The sequence below is a fragment of the Euprymna scolopes genome, chromosome 22, assembly GCF_053919585.1.
Source record: "Euprymna scolopes isolate OS-2025 chromosome 22, ASM5391958v1, whole genome shotgun sequence".
Classification (NCBI taxonomy): domain Eukaryota; kingdom Metazoa; phylum Mollusca; class Cephalopoda; order Sepiida; family Sepiolidae; genus Euprymna; species Euprymna scolopes.
Genome location: NC_136503.1, coordinates 112309692 through 112335739, shown reverse-complemented (window position 1 = coordinate 112335739; position 26048 = coordinate 112309692). Strand labels below are relative to the sequence as shown.

Below are 26048 nucleotides of genomic sequence, written 5' to 3'. Positions count from 1 at the left end.
GGAGTAATGCGAGCTATATTTAGTTTTCTTCTAGGGGGAATGGAAGACTTTCATGAAAAATTATACCTGCAATTTTTTTGTGAAATTTTAACTAGAATTGGTTCAACAAGCGCAAATTCTAATTCCTGCAGAGAGCCTTCTATAATTCATATAGGATTACTATGCTGGCTACCACTGGAAATGCAAGTTGTCTTATGAACTCCTTCTTACTGTGTAGTTAAATAAAAATTGTTTTGAACTATTAAAAAAATAATTTCCATTGCTATCGATAACGTTTATCCATTCATCTATTTATTTTTAATTATTGCCTACATTTGAATGCTTGGTTTGAAACTGGACATAAATTATAAATCTATGACATCACGGCAAAGTTATCTTTTAGAATTTCCAAGATTTTGGAGAGGGTTTTTTGATCTGGGTGTGATATTTTATGTTTAAAATGGAAGTTTACAGCAATAGGAAAGACCTAGAATTTTGTGAATATTTTAGAGTTTTTGTAAAAAAAAAAAACAAGGATTCATTAGTTGAGACATAGAAGTCTGAATCTATTAAGAGACATATATTATAGGGGTAAAAAAATAAATCGTTTCTGCTCAATTAAATAAATTATAATGCATTTATTTATAAGATTCAGTGTTCATTTGGTTTCATATTAGAAAGGTAGTTTAGTGAGACAGATTGGAAATATTTCAGTTGAGTTGTTTTAAATGAGCAAATGGCATTAAAGGATTGAAGCAGTCATTGAGTGTGTTCGGTAATGTTTGTGTGTATGAGTGGAGATATGTTGCTGAGGAAAGCACCCACAGTGGGTGCCCAGTGGCCCCAATCTGTAGACTCAGGTCAGCTGGGTTTCATTTGTTTATTGAAGAAATCTTTGGCTTTTTAAAGGATTTAGATAGCTCCCAAAAAGACCATTTCAAATTATTTCAGAAAGTTTTCTGATTGGTTTAAAATATGATTATTTCTTTTTATTCTGGATTGTGTATGTGCAGACGACATGCGTACAAACGCGTTTACGCATTTTTGATTTTGTACGTCAGTGTGTGAACATTTACTACTACGGTTAAAATCTGTACCTATTTACAATGCCTCCCCACGGGACAGTTAGACACCATGATCGTTTTTTTAACATGGAGAAAAAAGGTACAAAAATAAAAAAATTGTCTCAGTCGTGAAGGACTGTTCCTCCACTGAAAGAGAACAAGAAATGGAAGTGCAGCATCTGAAGAACAGATACTACACTTTCATCTTGGCCAAAATCTTTTATAAAGTAGATCAATTCGTAGAATCTCAGATTGAAGATCTAAAGTTTTCCATTTTGATTTCTGGTCATGCCATCTACTTTATTTATTAGTAATTTTTCTTTTTTTACTATTAATACAATACTAGCGGAACCTGTGGAAATTTCACAGGGGACTCATTCATATGTAATATATTGATGTTGGCATTCTGTAGATGTTCAGCATAAATAGACGCTCTGATATTATTGTAGCTTTTTTGTTAAAACTGCAAAAGTATTTATCTAAGCTAGCAGTTTGGATCGGTAGAGAGTGTGAGTTGTACAGCGGCATATGTCCGATCTCGCTCATTGAACATTGGTCACTTTCAGACATGATAGAAGGCTCCTATTGCTCTTGAGATTTGTACACAACTGGCCAACTAGTAGATGGTCTGCAACAAAAAACGAAAAACGGTTCATCAAACAGAAATGGAATCATGTCTTTTCTAAGCTAACAATTTTATTAATCCACCCTGTATTGAATTTGATTCATAGTTATTAGACATAAATTTCTTCTCTTGAGACCTCTTATGCCTTGAATTGTAGACATTTTCTAGAATCAAAATGTAATAGATTTTCATCGAAATTAGAATAAGGATTGTAGACATAAAGTTTAGTAGCACTACGTCTTGATTTAAGTTTCCATGAGGAGACATAGAAGTGGTGCAACCCGTTTGGTTCTGGGAATGCAGTAGCAATATAACCGTCCTGGGGCGGGTGTTTTTCTAAAGCATATAATTTGTTGAAAACCGGTTTGACATGTTCCATTCACACTTAGTTTAGATCAAGTTCAAATGATTGCAGACTTAAATGTACAAGTATGTTTCAAGCTGTTTGACAAATTTTAAAAGCCAAAAACACACGTCTTCACCACTGTAGCGTTCTTGTATTGATTAAAGCCCGGTTTGTTGTCCTTGTAAATTGACACTACCAGTTCAGTAGGTTAAAAATTCAGTAGGATATATATATTTTTTGATTCCATGATGGTCTATGGGCCATTTTATCTGGCGCCTTAGTTATGGCGTTCAAAGCCGTTATCAGGAAGCTATCAGCCCAGTTTGCTATGAATGCCGTGATTATTGAAATCTTGTCACTTTGGTGTCGGTTTGTCCTCCACCTCCTGTCGTCTCCTGTGGTCCAACATTTCTCTGGAGTAACATAACTGACAATGCTTGTTTTTCTTAGAGCTGCAATAGTAGCAAGGCAATACCAATGGCTTACTATTGAATAAATAAGGAAAATAATGAAAAAGTTTTTTTTTTTTGTTTTTTTTAAGATACATCTATGCTTTTCTGTCAGTCTGTCACTCTTCATTTTGAGCTGTCACTCTTCATTTTGAGCATTTCCATTAGTGTAGAATTGACATGTTTTTTAGATGTGTCCAAGCCTCTTAATAAGAGGTTCTGTCCACTTTTCTCTCTGTTGCAATAAAAAATTTAAATAACATTCGATTTAGTTTGTGGCCCAAGTTTGAACTGGGGTTTGGTTTGGTCTGGGGCACAAGTTTGAACTGAGGTTTGATTTATAACAGATCAAATCTGGAGAACATGAAGGCCAGTTGACAACTTTTTCATTGTTCTTGTTTTTTTTTTTTTGTTGTTTTGTTTTTTTAACAAATCTGTTTTCTTTGCCATTATGTTAAAACTCCATTAAAGTACCATAAAGAATCTATTAATCCCTCTGTGACTTTTTATTCACCCTATATAATAAATTCATATTAAAAGGAGCTAAGCAGTTGTTAATAAGTCATGACGGTAGGCAGAGTAAATGAGTTCATTAAACCCAACGTGACCTTCCATTAATGGATTTTTAGAAATAATGGCTGAAAGAGAAAGAAAATACTTTAACTCTTGAGTTCTCGTTGTCTGACTCCTGTGTTGTTTACTTTATGACAAATTGCTTCAAAAAATGTAATATTTAAACATTAACACGGTGGCTGGAGTAATTGTTAATTAACCAAACGATTTGCATATGACAAAAGTTGTTTGAAATCAACAAATATTAGCTGGCAACAAATGAAACAATTGAACACAGTATTTTGAAAGGAAATTGATAAATCTCTCTTTCTCACACACACACACACACACACACACACACACACACACACACACACACACACACATATATATATAGGGTGATCCCCCCCCCCAAAAAAAAACGGGCCCAAAGTCTAATTAGGCCCCGTTTCTTAGTGTTTTGTCCGAATGAAATGAAACTTTGGTCATAACTAGTTTATTATATTCAAAACATCACATCAAAACACAAGGGTCTTTAGCCTTTTTTTTTTTTATCCCTTCTACAGCATATGTTCTAGATATACTTTCTATGTTTATTTTTATTTTTTTTTTTTTTGGTCACCGTGTGTGTATATATATATATATATATATATACACACACATACACAGAAGGAAAAGGTAAAAACAATAATATAAAGATATATACTAATGTATATAAATTTAATCGTTCATTCGAAAAGGAGATTACATCAATTAGGGGTAGGTGTATATATCCTACTTAAAACTCCCTAGCGAATGAACGATTAAATTTATATGCAAAAACCGTCCTCTCATGACGAGATCGGTTCTACGCATGCGTCAGATGACGTCATGACCTGATTTAGTTTAAATATTTGAAGAACTGACGCAATTTCATGTACGTCGTGTAAGCTCAGTTGGTTAGAGCGTTGGGTCATTATCTGAACGTTTTGGGTTCGAATCGTGGTGTGAGATTGATTTTTTAAATTTTAATATTGAAGCAGGGTTATTTAAGCCATTTTTTACGTATCGTTAGTTTTTTTTTTTTTTTTTTTTTTTTTTTTTTTTTTACTTTGCTTATTCTTAGGTTTTCATTAACACCCCCTCCCGCACTCCGCCCGACCACACACACCTACAAACACTCGGGCAACGCCGGGTACACCCCCCCCCGCTAGTTATCTATATATATAAAAGCGAAAATGTATGTGTGTATGTATGTACGCTTTTCCTCGATGTCCACAAAAGGCTTCTTTCAGAGAAACGCTTGTTCGGTTCACAACATAAAACTTTTTATATCATCTATAAATTGTAATATCTCAGAGTTATCCACGGAGCTCGCCTGTCTATTTAATTTTATTGACTTTCAAACGTTAATTATTCCACATTTCCTGCATCGGCACGCGTTACATTCGGTTTTCAATATAAAAAAAAGCCAAACTCTACTCTAATAACAGGCCGAAAGCGAGTTGTCTCAAGAGAGCTAAGTAACGTTTGTTCAATGTCGACTTCGTCATATCAGACTGTAGCTTTCATTTCGTTCCTCCTAATAAATAGGGAGTGGGTTTTTAAAAACAAACAAACCGATTTATTCAAAACTGTCCCGCACAAAATTGTAACTGCTGAATACCTATCGCCGTCATGTCAATCAAAAACGCGCACCTGTTTGTTTTTTTTAACACTTTACTTTTTTCCAACTGCGTGTCGTCAACGCTTCGGGGTTTTTTTCACATACCCCGAAAAACACCCGGGCAACGCCGGGTACCCCTCGCTAGTCTATTATATAACTCTCACCTGTCTGTTTAAATGTATGTATGTATGTATGTCTGCCTAAAACTTTCAACAGAGACAATAGATTTTCACAAGACTGGTATCGTTTTGAAGCTCAACACTTCTGACGACAAATATCGAAAAATTGGCTAAAAACATTAATTCCTTCACCCTCAACTGGACAGTTTTGTACAAGGAGGGTTTTTTTTTTTTTTTTTTTTTTTTGCGTCACCATTTTTGCAAGTCATCGTATCGATTTTATTAATTTCAACGTTCCGAACTTCCGGTTGCGTCATGGAGTAGGTGTAAGATGTCAGGTTTTCTTTCACTTTCTTTTCCACCTTCGAGTAACGGGTTTGAGCCTGTCTGCCTACTACGACTTTTTTTATTTATTTTTTTATTTTTATTTTTTTGCTCAACACACACCTCCAAACGCCAGGCACCCAGGCTAGTCTGTATATATAAAAGCGAAAATGTGTGTATGTATGTTCGCTTTTTGTGTATGTCCAAGAAAGGCTTTTTTCAGAGAAGCGATCGGTCGCCTTGCAACTTCTTAAAACTTTTTATATTACATAGAAATTATAATATCTCCGAGTTAACAACGGAGCTCACCTGTCTATTTAATCTGCTTGACTTCAGGAAGATAAATATTAAACATTTGTCGCTCGCCGTGTGTGGATTAGTCTTTTTCCTATAATAAAACCGACACTAATTCTGGCGGTATTTTCCGTCTATCGGCGGTATTTTCCGTCTATCGGCGGAAATGTCCGAAAGCAATCAGCTTTGATCAATGTGGAAATATTTTCCTTATATCAAACAATTGCTATTCAATTTGGACAAGGGGAGCTCCCCCCCCCCCCAACATCTTGGGGAAATAAAAATAAATAAAGCGTTCCTGTAGTAAATGAAATACTATCCTGCAGTCAAAGTTGACCTCATTAAGTCATTAAAACGTGCACCTGCCAAATCCTAAGTAATTAAATAAATTCAAACGTGTTTCCGTTAGTATCTCGCGGTGGCCCAATGGTTAACATCGCACGCTTTTTTTTCACACTTTGATTTCCAACTTTGCCTCAAGGGTTCGATCCTCATACTCACCTACCAAAACTTTTTTTTTTATTTTAAACACCCCCCCCCTTCCCGGAGTTTTGATTTACTCAAAACCACACACACCTCCAAACACCCGGGCAACGCCGGGTACCCCTCGCTAGTCAATAAATAAAAACCAAAAATAATTTTGGGAATTTTTTTTGAGATGAGGATAAATAATTTGAACTATACAGACTGTTATTCTCATCTTTGTTATATTCACAACCTTTCAGTCAACGTAACATTGGTCAGTGCATCGTTTTGAACTTTGGAACCTGTTGAACTTAGGAATTTTTATGTCAGATTCATGGATTATAGACATATTAAAAGTGGTGAACCAGCAGTTGAGGTGAGGGAGATTAGCTGTATTTGCGCCAAAAATTAGTCTTCATTTGTTTGGTGTGCAGGACATTGATGTGAGAGGTGTCATCATTTGTCCACCACAAAAAGAATTTGCTAATGTTTTATATATAGAAAAAAGGCAGTTATTTGTTGCTGTATTGTCAGTTGTGTTTTATGGTTTTCATTGTGTAAACAAGTTCTGCGTTGAAGATTTACCTTACCGAGGCAAAAAGAGAATAATTGTTTGTATATGTGTTTATTACATGGTAAACCTGCAAGGTGAACATCAGCGAAGCTATGGCAAAATTGCACAGCGTATGTGTTGTCGACCAAAACGAGGCTAATTCAAACATTAGATAAACATTTCTCATATCTCATTTTTCAAGACCATGGAGAGATAAAAAGAGGTGGTTTTGTTTGAGACTAGTGCAGGCTAGAGCTGTGCTTGTGGTTTGGAGAGAAAGAGAGCTCTTGTTTGAAGTGTATGTGTTTGCCACCAGTAGAAGTAAATTCCAGGTGGATTTTTTTATTATCATGTATCAAGGCCAAATGTCACTCAAGGATAAGGGATAATAGGGATAGATAACATTTGTAAACCGAAATTGATCAATGCAATTAAGTTTGATCCCTTTTTTTAAAAATATTTTTTCACTTGTAATCCAAATAATTATGTTATCAGCGTTTGTGATATGAAAGTGAAGTATATTTTGAGTGAATTTCAGTCTGCTGTATAAAGGTTAACAAACGCTGTATTAATAGACATTTAATATAAGTCATATTCCTGTCTGTCGTTCTGTCTTTCTGTTTGTTTGTTCACTATTTGTTTAATATATACAAAAGGTAGGCTGTTTCATAAATAGATTTTAATACTTCAAACGGACTTAGATTTTTATTACTATATGATTTATTTATATATATATATATAAATAAATCATATATATATATATATATATACTTATTGAAAAGTGTGTGTGTGTATATATATATATATATATATATATATATATATAATGTATTCATCGACATTGTCCTGTTTCGTTGTATCACAACTCATCAGTTCCGCTAGACTTGCATCTCTCCCAAGCCAAGGATTGAACCTAGAACCGTCGTGTTGACAGTCGTCAGTTCTCCCGCTTGACCACAGAAGTGACGCCCGCAAATAACTCGTCGGAATGTCTATTTAAATAGACATCCGCCACCACTTTTACAGTGCTCAAACCGCCTGTTCGTAAACAAACAAACGAGCTTTGCATTTTTCAGCCAATTAAGTAGCGGGTGAGATTATTTACGACAGTGCTCTACCCAAAGAAGGGGGCTTAAAATATATTTCTAGTAATCGACATACAGTCCTGTTTCGTTGTATCACAACTCATCAGTGCCGCTACACTAGCATCACTCTCAAGCCAAGGATTGAACCTAGAACCGTCGTGTTGACAGTCAGCAGTATATATATATATATATATATATATATATATATATATATATATACACTTTTTATTGGAATGTAATCAACAGTCAAGAGGTTATCTCATTTGCATATTACACTGAATAAAATCTGTTTTAATTATTAACTCTTAATTTTTAATGAAAACTAAACTACCCGTGACCCGTTGGGTCAGTATTTTATATTAGCTATGGAAGTCATGTATGAGCGTGACACTTGTGACGTAAAGAAAATAGTTTTTTTTTTTGACATAAGACACATTTCTATGCAAGTATAAAATGAAAAAAGAATATAAATTTCTCTGAGTCGTTCTGTTTATTATAATTGATTATTTTTGAAAAAAAAAATTTACAGTTACTGAATTATAAGTGGTTGGCCATACTTCTAGGTAAATGTGCACTGAACAGATACCATGATACTTATTATAGTTACATAAAAATTTTGATATAGCTGCTTTTTTTTTTTTTTTTTTTTTTTTTTGCTTTTTTTACACCGTTCATTTCTGTATTACGTTTAAGTTATTTTAATCTCCACTCTTCCCATGTTAAATAATAATTTCGAAATAACGTTAATATTTCAATGCGCAGGTCATGCGCGCATGCGCAATCGGATGTCGTAAACTGGAAAGTGGGTTACATACATCGTTACAAGGTCATTTGAGTTTTATAATTATAGAGATTAGTAATAGAATCGTTTTAAGCATTCTATTTAGAAATATAAAGTTGATTTATTTAATTTTTTAATTATTAGTATAACCAACGTTAGCTGCATTCAAAAACAAGTTTTCATTTGACTATGAGATTTTATTTCCTGTTGGAATTTCAAGGATGAGGATGGGTATGCTTCCAAAATATAGTCAACTTTCAGGAAAATCGTAACAAAGGATATTTGTATCTTAAATAGTATGTGACCCACCAGCCACCAATGTTTTTTCCCTGGCAACGTCGGGTACGTACAGCTAGTTGAATATAATACGTTATGAATGAAGCAATTTAAATAAGACCAGGAAATTAGTAATGTGCTTTTTCAACCACCAAAGAACCTCATACGCTGATTATGACCGACAGCTACTAAAAGTATTTCCTTTCTTTGTCCATATGCCTAGCGTCAGGCAGAATTTCCATGAACATGTTGCAGTCTCCAGGGAAGTAGTTCCATGTTGATTTTTCACAGATAGGCCATTACAAAGGCTGTAGAAGTTCCTTGTGATGAAAGAAACTTGAAGGAAGAAAAGTCTTTTATCGTTGTGTTAGCAAGGACACATTTTTTGCTGGGAATGTCTTGAATCGCAAATATAGGCGTTTATTCTTGAACTTGAACCTGTCGTGGGGCCGGCAACCAATGCTAATGACTATATCAACACAGGTATATCAGCTCTGTATTGCGGAGGGGAGTGGGTATATGCAAACGTAATCATGGAGTGGAAAATAAGATGTATGCAAATGTGGATATAAAAATACCCTGACATCTTGATATGTTGATGTGATTTTTATATATTTATATGTACAAAGTTAAAGTATATCGTGTGTGTGTGTGTACGTGTGTGTGTGTGTGTGTGTGTGTGTACGTGCTCGTTTTTCACTGGAGGTTGTGGGTGGGTGGGGTGGTTAGGTATGTAAATGCCAGACAGTGACTCGTACTCTGCCAAATGGAAGAGGAGAGATTCATTGATTCTCTTATCTTTCCTGGCCCCCTTCCTCATCCGAGAGCCTTACATCCATCAGTCTTTTCTAATTTGGGGTTTTCAGAAGTAAACTCTGCACGTTTCGCAGCAATGTTTTTTTTTTATAGACTTTTTGACCTCCTTCAACCTGTGTGTATGTGATTTTTTTTTTCTCTTTGGATCTCTCTCTTTCCATGAATCCCTCCTTTTTTTAATTCTAATTTTATTTCACAATATTGTTTTATTCGCTGACCAAATATTTAGTATTTGTGCTAGATGGATTTTCAACAGGCATTTATTGTTTTTTTTTTTACGGCATATCAACCCTTTTCAGGTTTAATGCTGAATCCAGTGATTTTTAAAGAAATTTTTTTAAATAGAATATATTTGTTTATTTCAAGTCGGTTTCTATTAAACCCATAGTTGGGACTACAACAGGTAGTAGCACTCCGGGTCAGAGTGAACCTACAAGCTTTGACAATTAAGGGGAGGCGCCACACTCCCCACAACCTGCAAGCTGGGACCTTGCCATCGGATATAGTTTAAGATCATATCCAGGACCTTCAACAAGCATGTATTATATAAGTAGATTGTAGTTTGCTTGAAGCATTGTTGAAGAAAATTATAAGGTAAAATTAAAAGCCAAGAACAATGCGAGATTTTTTTTTTTTATAGAGTAAAATTAAATGAAAACAAAAGAAATAAATTTCTTTTTTTTGTTGTTTGTTTTTTCTTTTTCACACAAATTTTAACTCTAAACAACAGTAATTTTTTTTTTTTTCCTGTTGTATTCAATGGTGTTATAAATCTCAATATATTTCAGACTTATTAGTCCTTTTTCAAGAGAAGACAGCGGAAGAGTGTTCAAAATTGGAAAAGCAGCCGCAGAGTTTGCCACGTGATACCGCGAAATATAGAACAAAAAATGACGTTAAGAGAACGTTAAAATAAATCAGTTGATGTTTGAAATACTTGTTGCGTTTGTGAATCAAGGGAGATGACTATTCAAGCAAGAGTTTTTTTTTGTTTTTTTGTTTTTATTATTATTTAAATTATTGTTTTTCTTATGTTTTAAACTTATATTATAAAAGCGGAGCTCAATTCCAGTCTATTGTTTAGTGTGGGAGTATTTTTTGAAATAATTAAAGATTCGAGGATACTAAGTTGACCTACGTTTCTTGAAGAAGCAAGAATGTTGATGTGAAAATCTGGTTCTGAATTAATGCAAGTGCGAATATATTTATAGAACGACGAAGCAGTAGTGTTTAAGTGCTCTTTAATGCGATGGTGAAGCAATCTGGTAGTGCTTCCGATGTAAGATGCACTGCATTTAGCGCATTGTAGGTCGTAAACAACGTGGTTCTTAAAGTATAAACCTGTGTGTGATATTGGGCAATTAGAGAGTGAACAAGGGGAAGGTGTATGCGATGGATGTTTTCGGTTGAGCTGTTGTCTTAAAGTAGATCCAGTGTGGATTTTACCTTATATATATATATGTGTGTGTGTGTGTGTGAATATACAAGTATATATATATGTACATAAAATAATAATAAAAAAATAAACAGAAAATTCTATAAAGTAATTAAGTACCTATATATGTGTATATAAAAAATGAACAAAAATAAAATGAATCTATAAATAAAAAGTAAATAAATAAATGGTAAAAAAATAAGAATAAAATAAAGTACTGACAAATTAATAAAATTAAATATATATTATTACAAATCAGATTTAATTAGAACCCATCACTATTAGACTTTGTTTTCTGATTGGTAGTTTCAACTCAACCTCTTGTTTCATTACCGTGACATTTCTCTCTTTTGAAACATTCATCGATTTTCACACTTTATTATTTTTTTTTTTTTGACAAAGGGATGTTATCCCGAAATATCGAAGACACCAACCATCCCAGTCCCCCCCTCCCCCAATAGTAAATCCCCATTTGCTGATTTTATGTGATTTTAAAAAATAGACGTACGGTATTTCACAATGTTACAAGATTTTCACCTGTGTGGCTATTTTTGCTCATTTTCTACATCACTTTTCACACCGATAACCCACATTGTTATAGCTTTTTTTTTTTTTTTTTTTTTTTTTAAAGACTAGAGAATCCTTGCTTAACAAGGAGGCCAGTTAAGAATAAGAGTTAATGGGTGTCAGATGAGACAACACTGATTGATAATGATAGAAATTGGGTAGAAATTGATTATTTAAGAAGACGACTCAACAAAACTTGTTTACGTTGATCTTGAAAACGACCATGTTATAGCCAGCAGGAAAACAGCCTCATGGTAGTGTTTCACAGATGGAAAGTTCTAAGAAACAAGTTTTGCTCATGGAGATTTTAAGCTTTTGGCACAGATAGTGATTAAGGGAAATTACCGATAGTAGCTTTAGCTAGACAAGTGTTTACTGTCCATGTTTTGCATGAAGGGGGAAGACCGTGAATTGAAGCTCAATCCAGCATGTGCCATGAAAATAACGACTCGCAACGTTTCTTGTTGCGATCTATTTTAAAGCTGCAGTTGAAAAGCCAAATTGATGTCTTTCTGTCATATCTCTGTCTCTACTATTATATAAAAGGAACTTTGTGTATCGGATTTCGTTCCTTATGGACTCCGAAATGGCTGGGCCGATTTTTGTGAAATTTCACACAAGTGTCCTTTGTGTCTGATAGTGTTTTTAGATAGGTTTTTGTATGAGAATGTCTTTGGTAACGATTGATAATTAAAAAAAAAACAACAACAAAAAAAAACAATTTTTATTGAAGTTAATGCCTTATACTAACATCACAAGCGCATTTGTGAAGTTCTATTACTGCACGAGCAGAAAGGCCAGGCATATAAAATCAACAGTAGGTTCTTTGATATGACAGGGGTGTGTTTGAAATGAATGTTTCTGTTTAAAGCACAATTGAACTATGATACTTGATATTTGCATTTTAAACTTCAATGCAAGCCATTATATAAAATAATTTTATAAAATCAATAGTAGATTTCCCTCAGTGCATTCCCCACTACAATTTATTTTGGGCTAAATAGCTGCGGGAAGGATTGAAAAATGGTTGATTTTACCGATGTCAGTGACAATAAAATATGGGAGGGTGAAACATTCGTTGAATCTTATTCATTCCCGGGCAACGTCGGGTCTCCCTGCTCATTTAAACAAATTTCTATTAAAATGACCAAAATGTTAATTTATCTTTTTATATAAATGGGAAAATGTTGTGCTTACAGCAAAATTATGAATGAAATGTTTGTTAAATTAACGTTTCACGTATTGAAAGTAGCGAATCTTGTGAAGCAATAGCGATTGAGCAAAGCCTGCTAATTTTAAATAAAAAAAACTCTTAAATTCTGAAAAAAAAAAAAATAGGATTAGTGAATCGCTTGACAAAGGCTTCCTCTCTAGGGCAATTGCTCTTGACATGTCAAAAGCCTTCGATGGCATAAGGGCCTACTTCACAAGATTTGCTACTGTATAACTGGAAATATTTTCTGGATCATTAAATCATTTCTCTCTGATAGGCTCATAAGAGTAGTAGTTGATGGGCAGAAATCAGAGGCCCTCAGTATTAATGTTGGAATCCCTCAGGAGTCCATCCTGGGCCCAACTCTCTTCCTGATCTACATCAATGATCTCCCAAAACACATAAATCATTCGTTGATATCTATGCTGATGACACGACCATCTACGGTAACACATCAAATTGACAAAGTTCGCTCTGATTCTCTCTCCTCTGATCTTGAGCGCGTGGTACAGTGGAGGAAGAGGTGTCTGGTTACTTTTAATGCATCTAAAACCAAGCTCCTATCTTTACATCATCAGCGCTCTGATCCCCATCTGGCTTCAGTCGAAACAGATGACTCTTGACTAGGGGAAGCTCCATGCTTTGATAAGCTTCTGGTCTTGACCTTTACTCCTGAAATGGAACACATACATAAAATCTATTGCCGAGGTCACTGGAAAATGGTAGGATCCTTCTACCGCTCCAGAAAATATCCCACTACTGATGCAATTCTCTACTTATATAAAAGCCAAGTACGTCCAAGGATGGAGTACTGTTGCCACATCTGGGCAGGAACTGCTGAAAACAGCCTATCCTACCTTGACAGACTTCGTGGCTTAGTGGGGATGCCCTTTTCTCTTACCTCTGTCCCACAGAAGCGACATTGCGAGCTTGTCTTTGTTTTATCGTTACTTCCATGGCAGGTGCTCGTCTGAGCTCCAATCCCTGGTCCCCCCTTGCCGATCTTTCACGAAAAACACCCGTCTAGCTGAAACCACTGTCAGAAATTTTCCCGACTCTTTATCTGTGCCAAAACTAAAATGTAGATTCCATGAACAAAGCTTTTTTCTTAGAAGTGCATGCCTGTGGAACTCTGTTCCGTCTGCCTGTTCCCCACCTGACTACAACTTGGATGTCTTCAAGTCCAACATAAACAAATTCCTGATGAACCACCCCCTTAAGTAGACACTTTATCAAAGCTCAACATTAACACATACTGTACACGCAATAACCCTTATCCCCGAGTGGCTTCTGGGCCTTGATAAGTGGTGATCACCTTGTTAAAAAAAAAAATGCATGTCAATGGGGGGAAAAAAGCACCATGGAATTTCCATAGTTTGATTCGCATACATGATTGTTTTTTGCCAGATTAAAGAATGTAATTTCAAAATTGTTATTTGTCGTTATGAATGCTATGTGGACATTAGTTATATAAGATAAATAGTGAACAGTCATAACAAATAATTAGTGCATAACTTAACGGTATTAATTTCCTATTCATAATGGGAAAGTGAGGCAAAAAAGCCAGAAAGTGGGGAGAATAAACCAGCATCCCAGAATTAAGGCAATCTGGCCTTTTAAAAAATTGCCTGGGTAACATCGTTCACATTCCCCAGTTGAGTAATCTCGGCCAGCATATTCTTTTCATTGTTTTGACTCTCGAGTGTGTATCGGTTGATATCTTATATGCTTTTATATAGTGATGTGGTTCTCGGTTGATTAACTGTGTATAACTCTGTCGGATATATACTCGAGAGTCAAAACAATTAAAAGAATATGCTGTTGTCATAGCCCTATTGATGAACGAACTTCTTCCTAAAGAGGGAAGGCAAAGCCTTGGAGGGTGAATAATCCTTTGCATCAAAGTGGATGAAATAAGTTAAAGGGGAGGGCATAATTCTCTACTTAGAGACTGAGGACAGTGGGGGGGGGGCAGTCTATTATATGTTCATTCGGCATATCGTTCACACAAGCTTGCAAAACTGCGTCTGGTGCTACCAGATCGGACTGTCTAAAGATATTGGCTTCCAGACCGAAAATGCACCAAGTATTGATGTTTTTTCCCCCTTTCCCCTTACAAAATTCAGTCATGTTGTGCAAAGTCAAAGCATGAAGTTTTCTTCTACAAAACAACCAAACTAAACACCATAAATAAATATTTAAAAATATAAAGAACTTAAAGCATAAAACTTTTCCAAAATTATTAGATTCGACATTAAATAACCTGAACATGGTTCACATGCTGTAAAACAACCAAACCAAACACCATGAATAAATATTTGCAGATAAAAACGACTTGAAGCATAAATCCATCTCTTAATTTTGACTTTCCTTATTAGATTGGAGTTGTTTAGTAAAACAAAGGATCTTTTTGTGTTTCCTTCTCTCCATCTACCTCACACATAGGAGGCTGTGGCCCCCAGGTTGGGAAGTTCATTTTAATTTCACTTTCTTTTTTTTTTTTTTGTCATTACCTATTCATATCTTTGAAATAGATAAAGTGAACGTTTTTATTTGTTTCTTATGACAATTTCAATCTCCTTGAAATTAATATTTTATTTGTTACTTTAAAAATAAGTGTCAACACAATATCCTAAAATTCCACAGTTCTTAACAATATCATTTAATAAAACATCTTATATCTTTCCAAATACGAAAATACAAATGCTAGTTAGAATGGGGTTTATTAGATTCGACATTAAATAACCTGAAAATGGTGGACATGCTATGAAACAAACCAAACCAAACATCATGAATAAATATTTGAAGATATAAACTTTAAACCAAATTATTGAATTCGGCATTAAATAAGCCGAAAAGGGTTGATATGCTGTAAAATAAAACTGCCAAATCATCCAGGTTAGCAATGCTATGCAACCGGCCGGTGGTGGTGGTGGGTATCTATTTGCTAGTAACACTGATGAATCTTTGTTCCATTAAGATCAAAGCGATAAAAGAAGGAATCGCGGTTTCTCTTGAGAGAAAGCAGTTAATTGGAATAACGGTTTTGTGGTTGGTGTTATTGTTGCAGATTGTACGAGGCTGGATTGATGATGGAACAAAAAATGGATCCATCTATTTTGAACAAAGGCCAACTAAATCAAGGATGAAGGAATCAGTAACTGACGTATCCATCTTTGTGTGAGGAAGAAGAGAGGGAGGGACATTGATTCTAGTCAATAGGAATCTCCTCTCTGCTATCTTAATGTGGTTACAATGGCAATGGGCGAATTAGCTATTGATGATCAGACCTCTTTGGAAAGAACAACCTTTCTCTCTTTCTCTCCTGCTCTCTATTTGAGAGGGTGGGAAGGGAATCGAGCACTATAGATCAAATGAAAAGTAGATTGTTGTTGGGGTGCAATTGCTATATGAGAGAGAGAGAGATGAGAGGGAGGTATGGGAATGCTTGTGATGAAATTGCTGATAGATGAATCAAAGGAAACGGTCAAAGAAATATTTCATTCTCTCGGCCAATCTCTCTTCTCATTATAAGCTGTGAATAATGTTCTCTTGTTGACAAAGTAATTTATTGATCTTTTGAATATTGATGACATCTGTGATAATATTTACTGATATGTGTTGCATGTTAATCTAGTGATTTTTTTTTTTTTTTTTTTTTTTTAACTATTGGTGAGCTTTCTGCTTATATGACTACTGCACAAGATGATGATGTGCCGGGCATGTGTCCTTTAGTTCTGCACGAGGTGCCGAGCGCTTATATTGTAACATAAGTATCGCCGCAGGAACAAAGGAAAGGATAAAAATTCGACTCGGCAGTTTAAGTGCATTTATTTGTGGTTCTTCCAAAACAACACATTTCATTATTTTTCCAAAGTCTTTTCGCACACATGTGCTTTTTAAAAGTCTTCTTCCCAGACACCTGATGCTGGCACTAGTCAGCACCTTCTTGCCCTTGTATTCCCATGTCCATCTTGCTCGGTCACCTTGCTTCTCTCTTCTACAACGTGATGTATTTTTTCTACTTTTCTCGTGATGTAAGCACACTGCTAATATTTTCACTAGCTAGCTATTCTTTGGCTGCTGCTATTTTTTTCACATGCATTTATACGCGCTCTGTTACAATATCACTCCAGCATAAGACAGGCGCCCCTCTTGTGCTGCCTGTGACCATGGTACAAGGCAGGTGTCCGTCTTGCGCTGGCCGTGTCCATGGCACAAGGCGGGCGTCCGTCTTGCGCTGGCCGTGCGTCCAGATGGGCATCATTTAGCACTAACCGAGGTGCTGGCTGCATCTTGTCTATTTGTATTTTATTTCATATTGGTAATCTTGATTTATTTATATTAACCGCATATTTACCTAGTGATATTGGTAACTTATTAAATAATTGTGATTGATCTATTACTGTCTGTGATGTAATGATTTTTTATATTATATAGAAAAAATATCCATCCGTTAGTTTTGGTGTGATGACAATTTCATGAACAACCACTTTTCAGTTAGTCGTATATTCAGATTCTTCCTAATTCTTTAGCTCGAGTGAGCCTGAAAATATTAGGTAAATTAATTTTATTTTTAGTTATATTTTTCACTTGTAATCAAATAATTGTGGTTATCAGCGTTTGCGATGAAGGTGAAATATATTTTGAGTGAATTTCCGCCTGCTGTATCACGGTTAATAAACGCTGTATCAATAGACATTTAATAGAATACACAATAAAGTAATTTAGTTAAGTTTGCAATATAAATAAGACCAGGAAATTACTAATGTGCTTTTTCAACCATCAAAGAACCTCATCAGCTGATTATGGCAGTATTTCCTTTCTCTGTTTATATCCCTAGCTTCAGGCAGAATTTCCATGGACAAAGCTTATGTTGTAGTCTCCAAGGAAGTAGTTCCATAGTGATATGTTTCACGGATAGGAGGCCATTACAGACTAAAGAAATTCCTTGTGATGGAAGAAAACAGTCTTTTTCTCTTGTTATCAAATCCAAATTTTTGCTGTGAATGTCTTGAATCACAGATATAGGCGTCTGTTGATGGGACTTGAACCTGTGATGCCCAGCCCGCAACGAATGCAACCAACTATCTCAACACTGGTACAGCGGCTCTGTATTGCGACTGCAATCATGGGGTGGAAAATGAGTGCGTGTATGCAAATGTGGATATAAAAATACCCTGAAAAATATCTTGATATGTAGATGTGAGTCTAAAGATTTTTATATATGTATATGTGCAAAGTTAAAGTATCTTATTAGTGTGCAAGGACTTCTCGTTTGTAACACTAGGTGTGTCAGAAACTGACCTTATGAAGCGTGAAAAAATATTGAATAATTCAACCCCCTGTTTTTCCAAGCTTATAACTACTCAAAAAGATGTAATTGAAACCAATTTTTTTTTTTTTTTCAATTAAAGGAGCAAGGACCAAGATTTCATTAAAAAAAACAAAAAAAAAACGAAAAAAACGTGGTTAAAAAAAAAAGGTTTTAAACTTCGAACTTTACAGGTAAAGTTCTAAAAAAAAAAACAGTTTTTTTTTTTTAATGTGAATATATTATTTATTGATCTTTTTATCTTCAATTTCTAATATATAAAACTTTATTGAGTAAATTAATTATTTACTTTTTAATAGACATTTCAAAATGGGGGGGGGCTTGAATTAAAAAAAAAAAACGTTTGTCTAAAATATTATATTCAGTTTATTGGAAAGAGCATAAAATTTCACATTGACCCTGAAAATATAAAAATTGAATCACTAGAAAAATTTTGATAGATTTTTAAAGTTTAAAAATTGAAAAATATTTAACTCGTAAAATTCAATTGATTTCATTACTTAAAAAAATGTTTTTTAAAAAATAAAAAAATATTTCTATTACTTTTTATACAACTTTAATACTTTATTTTGGAAGTATAATCCATAAAGAAAATAAACAACCCACTTTTAAAAGAGAAATTACGAGTATTTTATATTTTATTCGTCGTTTCGTTTTAGGGGTATCAAAATTTCCCTAAAAATTCTGATACACCTATTGTAACACAATACCGCAGGTCTGCTTCGTTGCTGATTATTACTTAACCATCTTCAAATCCAATGTCAACTTCTTACAGATCGCCACGTAAGCAATCAAACGCAGTTCAAAGCAGTAATTACTGTTAGTACTTTCATATTATTCCTCATCTTGCTATTGACATTCATTCCTATCTTTTTAAGCCTTATCCACGAGTTGTCTTTAGCCTTGATAAGTGATGACCCAAAATATATATATAAAAAATAATATTAAATAAATAAACGAGACCGACTGAACAACCACCCCTAATCTGTGGGATGTATCTATCCAATTTCTAAATCTCCACCAGCTGGTCTTCGAAGAAGGGCGATTCGGTGCCTTAGACTGTGCTTAGACGCGCCTGTTCCGTTATCCAAGGAAACTGGATTTATTTATTTATTTTTTTTTTTCTTAGTTTGTATGGAATGTTTTCTGTGTCCAGATGAAAATAATAAACGTTTCAAATTGTAACCATATGATACATCTGTTTCTTTTGGTGTTCTTTAAAAAATAAAGATTAAAAAAAACAGGAAAATAAAAATGAATAAAAAAAGAAAAAGAAAAGAGGGTCTTGTGGGGTGGGGACAAAACTTTAAGATGGAAGAGCAAATTTAAAAAGGGATGGGAGGGATATGGGATAGGTCAGGAAGATGTTAAACCTAACAAGTTGTTTTAAACTGAATAACATTTTACGGGAATTAATTTTCGGGGTCATTCTGGGTGGATTCCTCCGGGGGAAGGGGGCAGTATTTCTTTTTCTTTCCCCATTCGTTTGTTGCTATCTTCTATTTGAAGAAAATTCCGTGACAGCAGAGAAATCAAAGGAAAACAAAAACCAATAGCTTTCACCAAACGTATTAAAATTTAAAGGTATGTTTTACAATCTACAGCGATTAAAAGAAAAAAGAGGTTTAAAATCACATATACAACAAATAAATTGTTTCAAACATCGTAGATAGGGTTTGAGATGAAATAAGAACCATTTAAAACTACTTAAAAACACCCTAAAATGACGCAGCTAGATTGTAAATTAACTTTTATTGGCCATGTTAACATTTATTTGTGTATTTGATTTTTGACACGCCCCCGCCCCCGCGCGCTGTGAATTGTAAAACATACCCTAATTTAATTTTCTTCCGACTCGTATATTTTTAAAATTGTATTGTAAGATTTATTATTTCTGAATTTATTTTTGACTTATCGAAACACAAAAAACAAATGGCTATTGCTTTTTTTTTTTTTTTTTTTTTGTAAATAGACTAACCCTACTATAACCTTAAGTCTGAGGGGACACTCAGATCTAGGGTTAGTGATACGCCACGGTGTCTTTTTTTTTTTTTTTTTTTTTTTAACTATGGCGTTATATTTTTTGAATCGCTGTGGATTGTAAAACATAACCTAATTTAATTTTCTACCGACTTGTATACTTTTAAAGTGTGGAATTGTATTGTAAAAATTATTTCTGAATTTATTTTTACTTATCGGAACACAAATAACATAACTATTGACTTTTTTTTTTTTTTTTTTTTTTTTTTTTTTAATAGATTTACCCTACCATAACCTTAAGTCTGAGGGATTTGACACTCAGATCTAGGGTTAGTGATACGGTGTTTTTTTTTTTAAAACTATTTATGGCATTTTATTTGAATCTAATATGGAAGATAAATTCATAAAGTGTACATGGCGAGCAAATGATGCAAGTTTTCTTTTAAAGATTAAAAAATAAAACATTCGTTTTAAATTTTATATTAATAAAAAATAAATTGTTACTTGCGCAGTGTAATGAAATTTCAAATTAATGCATTTTAGGTAAAAACATTATATATATATATATATATATATATATATATATTACATGGGGGTCACCACTTATCAAGTCCTGAAGGCCACTCAGGGATAAGGGTTATTGCGTGTACAGTAATCAATGAGATAGTATTATAGTAATCATTAGTATTAGGGGTTTTGATAGTGTCTTAAGGGGGCGGTTTGTCAGGAGTTTGTTTATGTTGGACTTGAAGACGTCCAAGTTGTAGTCAGGTGGGAAACAGGCAAACGGCAGAGAGTTCCACTGACGTGGAGTTCTAAGAAAGAAGCTTTGCTCGTGGAATCTACGTTTGGATTTAGGCACAGATAAAGAGTGGGAAAAATTATTGACAGTAGTTTCAGCCAGACGGGTGTTTCTCGTGAAAGCTTGGCGAGGGGGGGGGGACGAGAGATTGGAGCTCAGACGAGCACCTGCCATTTATGTTTAGGATGTCAAGGATGGAATACTGCTGCCACATCTGGGCAGGAGCTGCTAAAAACAGCCTATCCTGCCTTGACAGAGTACAAAATAGACTTTGTGGCGGATGCCCTTTTCTCTTTCCTGCAACCTCTGTCCCACAGAAGAGACGTTGCGAGCCTGTCTTTCTTTTATCGTTACTTCCATGGCAAGTGCTCGATCCCCCCTTGCCAATCTTTCAGGAAAAACACCTGTCTAGCTGAATCCACTGTCAAAAATTTTTCCCACTCTTTAACTGTACCAAAACCAAAACGTAGATTCCATGAACAAAGCTTCTTTCTTAGAAGTGCACGCCTGTGGAACTCTGTTCCATTTGCCTGTTTTTCACCCGACTACAACCTGGATATCTTCAAGTCCAACATAAACAAATTCCTGATAAACCGCCCCCTTAAGTAAGACACTTTATCAAATCTCAACACTAACATACTGTACACGCAATAACCCTTATCCCCGAGTGGCTTCCGAGCCTTGGGTGACCACCTTGTAAAAAGAAATAAAAGAAAATATTTATGCGTCGTGTCGAAAAGAGCAAAAAGAATCTGAAAAATACCAAAAAATGATAGAGTACAGAATTAAAAAAAAAAAAAAAAAAAAAAAAAAAAAAAAAAAAAAAATTAAATAAAATTATAGTGTTATTAGTTAATGTAAAAGAGTTCTTAAAATTCAGGGGAGGTAACTACAATCTGATTTGGACAGCTCCACCATTTTAAAAAAAGAAAATGGCGACTGCTAGTAACATTTTGTTTTTCTAAAAATATAGTTTTAGCGGGGTTTCTACTTTATCATTTTTCATAATTTTTAGGATTTTCACTAATTTCAACATGACCTGTAAATATGTAATAGTGTTTCTACCCAAAATGTTTTTTTTTCTTTTTTTAAATCCGATTATAAACACCAAAATTCCATAATCTCATTTAAATCCATGATCTCATTTTACTTCAAATGCAAGAAGATAAATGTGTCAAGTTAGCAAGTCAAACAAATTATGCAATTTTATTTTAAAGATTTAAAAAAAAATATGTTTGTTCTAAATTTTGTAATATGTTAAGTTCTTAAAATCCAGCGTGATGGTGAGGAGGAGGATCGTTGTCGTTTCGTTTCATTTCGTTATAACGTCTCTCTGAAAAGAGATAGGATTCCTTCTCAGGATTTTCCCTCAATCCCGGCTTCAAACTAGTGTGCTGTCATACACACACACGCGCTCGTGCGCAAACAAACGAATGTTTATTTATTTCAATTTCCCCGCGCATTTTGCACAAAAATAAGTTCTTCCAGCAACGACATAATTTCAAATACTCCCACACGCTTTTCTCGGAACAACAAAAGTAAAATGAACATATTTATGGCGGACGTAGTTGAAGACAGTATCATGTGACACAAGCGACCAATGAGAAGATTTAGAAGATTTTCTTTTTTTAGGTTTTTCAAAAAAAAAAAAAAAATATATCAGCAGTAGAAATCTCGTTTTGGAGCCGGCCCCCAAAAATACTTAAACGCATAGAACATTCTTTTTCCCCCTCTTTATCCCTTCTTTCTCACTCCGACGTGACACGAGAACATGCCTCTCGTTTTCATCTCATCGTCGCTTTCAAAGGTATCGAAACCATAATTACACACGCCACGCGGACACCTAAAAATTACGCTTATGCACACACGCACCCATTCCGTACATTTTCTATAAGAATTAATAATAACGGACTACTTTCCTCATGGGACTTTTTAATAAGGCGAACTTCGCCAGTTAAAACACAAACCTTGAAATAAGGACATTATTTTCACAACAAAACTTTCACCCTTTAATCTTATTAATTTAACGAAGGATTTTCATCTAGTATTCTAATCATAATGATTTCTCGAGAACTCTTACCGATCGGACCTTTGCTTGTTCATCTTGTTATTTTTTATTTTTTTTGTTGAAAAATAAATGCGGTGGATTTTAAACGAGAAGGAGGTGTCATTTTGTTTTATTCCTTTTTTTATTTTTTATTATTTTGTTTGGGGCAGAGAGATTTAATTGCACTTAAACTTGTTTTCCCCTACACTAGGAGCTTCAAAGATCAAAGGTTTTCCTAAGAATATTGGTGATACTTCCAAGAGCAGAGGTCTGACCCCCCCCCCCCCAAACACATTTGGGATTTGTAGTAGAATAACAATACTATAATACCATTTAAGTTCATGGCGTCATTTTACTTCTAATGATTGGTTAAAAAATTCAGTAAGGTGTTTTAAATTGCACAAGGATTATGTAACATCATGATATTAATCATATTTATGATTCATCTTTGAATACTCTCATAGTTGTGACTGCTTTTTTTGTTTACTTTTTTGTCCTTTTCTTTTTTTTTTCTCAATAATTTTGTCAGTATTATACCAAACACCCTTGAAGTATTCATCATATGCAAGCGTTTAAGTTTAAAAAAAATAATGATAAATAAATAAAATAACTTGTGGTGTGTAGCTGAACATCCCACACAAGATGAACTGGTCTAAGACCATTTAAACATGTCTGTCTGTCTGTGTGTCTCTCTCTCTCTGTAACAATTCACACAAATTTCAGGTCTGACATAAATGGTACCTCTAATAAAAATGTTTTTTAATTTTTTAATCATGATTTTTATAAAATACTAACCTTCAAATGGCACATCAAGATTTTAGCTCATTCACATAAGTTTACAAATTAGTTATTTATTTAAGTAAATCTACTTCTGAAATTTTTTTTTAAAACGATGGGAAAATGCTTTCTGATAGGAAAAAATACTATTTAAGCAAAGCAGTGGTTTGATTAGCATTATTTGGATTCTGTTTACAAGGTGATATGCTGACTCTAAACATTCAGCTTGCTAAAATTCAGCATTGCCCTGTAGGCGCAGGCCATGAATTCGCCAACTGCAAGTCCTTGCAGAAGATTAACCCCCCCCCCCCCAAAAAAAAGAAAGAGGTTTCCTTTAACCCATAAATAGTGATCCGTGATGTCTAAGAATGGGATACTGGTCTGTTCCAATAAAGAAAATTCTTTGTGTTGTCTCCCTTACACCATATACCGGAAGAACATATATCTGATCAGGAGTATGAATGAATGATTTCTACATTTCGATGGCATTAAGAAAATAATGTTGTCATATATTGATTTTAAGTTTGCTTTTATTGTAAACTAGATGTACCCGGCGTTGCCCAGCATTAAATGTAACGTTAAGTTCCTTTTAAAAAATAAAGAAAACGAAAAGAAACCGAGACATGTGCATGTGAGTATCATGTTTTTTTCTAAACAGTTCACTTCTTGTAAGTTAAAAAAAAAAAAAAAAAAAAAAAAAAGAGCTGAGATTGAAACCAAAACCTAAAGACAGTCAAGTATGATAATCTTTAGGCCAGCTTGACACGACCTTAAGAAAGTGTTTTCCAACCTACTTATATTTTTAACATAATGTGAATGAATTGTGAACGTGCAGTGATGAAACAGTTGAGATAAAAATTTGATGACCCCCCCCAAATACCAATTTTACTTTGACCCCTTAGCAGCCCCTTTTTCCAGATGAAAACCATTAAAAAGTTTTCCACATATCTGAATACCTTATATACCAAATCTCATGTCTGTAGATTAAAAATTCGTTGAGTATATAGGTTGAGAAGTGTTCTCACACACACATTGTTATTTTTATAGATATCTGATCACGGTGTCTTATCTTTTTACTATTAAAGTTTTTTATTTTCTAAAATTTATTTCAATGTGAATTATATATAAATTTAGATGGTCTCCCTAATTTCATGTCACATACCCAAACTAGTTGCTTTCCTCAATAGGGTATTTCTGAATCCTTGGGAAAAAAGACTTAATTTTGAATAGACATCATTTTGTTCATTTTAGATTTATTTTATTTCTTAGTAGGAAAAATTGGCGTTGCCCAGCAGGAGATAAGTTCGAAAGTTTAGCAAAATTTCTCTTTTGAACACATATTTTTTTTTTCATTTGATTGAACAAAACTGAGAACAAAACAAGAACGTTTTACCATTTTTAAGTTTTAATTTCTAAAATTATTTAGATATAGATTTTATATAAATTTAGATAGTCTCCCCAATTTCATTTCACAAATCCAAGCTTGTTGCTTGTCCTAATGAGGTGTTTTTGAACCCTCAGAAAAAGACCTAATTTTTCCAGCATTTCTGGTTTAGAGTGAAGGTAAGCTCGGGAAGCTTATTACAGCTGAGGTCTTCTACAAAGAGAGAGCTATTCATTTCAGTTGGGCAAAGTGAAGATCCAAGCATTAAAGGTAAAAGGAGAAATTTTTGGTTTTAGATGTATTAAAAATAGTTACCTTTTTCTTCATTATATAACCTGTTCCAGGTCAGAAGAGAGAGAGAGAGAGAAAACCAGAAAAATCTTGATCATTAATACTCTTGAAAGTGTTGCCATAGATGGTTATATCATTTGCATAAACGTCAACAAAAGAAACAAGGGACATTATTTAGATGCACCCACTAAATCTGCATGTTCAGTGATAAAAAATATTTAAAATCTGAAGTGTAACAATCTGATAAAATGTTTAGGAAATGCCAAAACGCATCTAAATAATATAACAAAAAACTTTAACAGAATGATTATGAACAAAAACGATACATAGTTCAACAATGAAGAAAAAAGAAAGATATCTATAACTTGCTGAAGAAGGCTGGTGTCAGCTGAAATAATTGATGTATATTATATTAATTTCTTGCATCAAATTTGGTTTTAAAAATAATTGTTTATATTTTTAATTCTGTGATGCTTTTCAATGTAGAAATATTGGATCTGTTACTTTTACAACAACAGAGTACTCTGTGCACAAAATCTAGTTATTACTGTCTCCATTTGATACTTAGCTAGGGGTTTCCAAAGATTTTGAACAGAAGGGAACATATTGCTGACTTTTTAGAATTGTGCGGACAAAAACAAAAAAAAAAAACCTGGACGTGTTTTACAATGCTTTGATCATTAGCTTTTTTTTTTTTTTTTTTAGCGAAACTGGTTCTCCAAAACCTCACTCTTTAAATCATTTTCTGAACAAAAAGAAAAACCACCACATTATTTTCACACATTTCCATTTAAAAAATGTTTCCTGATTATTTTTACGATTTCTATAAAGGTTTTGCAGGTCT

The 26048-nt window shown here is 34.1% G+C and overlaps 1 protein-coding gene across 1 annotated transcript in view; it reads left to right on the top strand.

Annotated features, from left to right (window-relative positions):
- LOC145243653 (SLIT-ROBO Rho GTPase-activating protein 1-like) overlaps positions 1–26048 on the top strand; it is a 559174-nt gene that overhangs the window by 68321 nt on the left and 464805 nt on the right. The window lies entirely within an intron of this gene.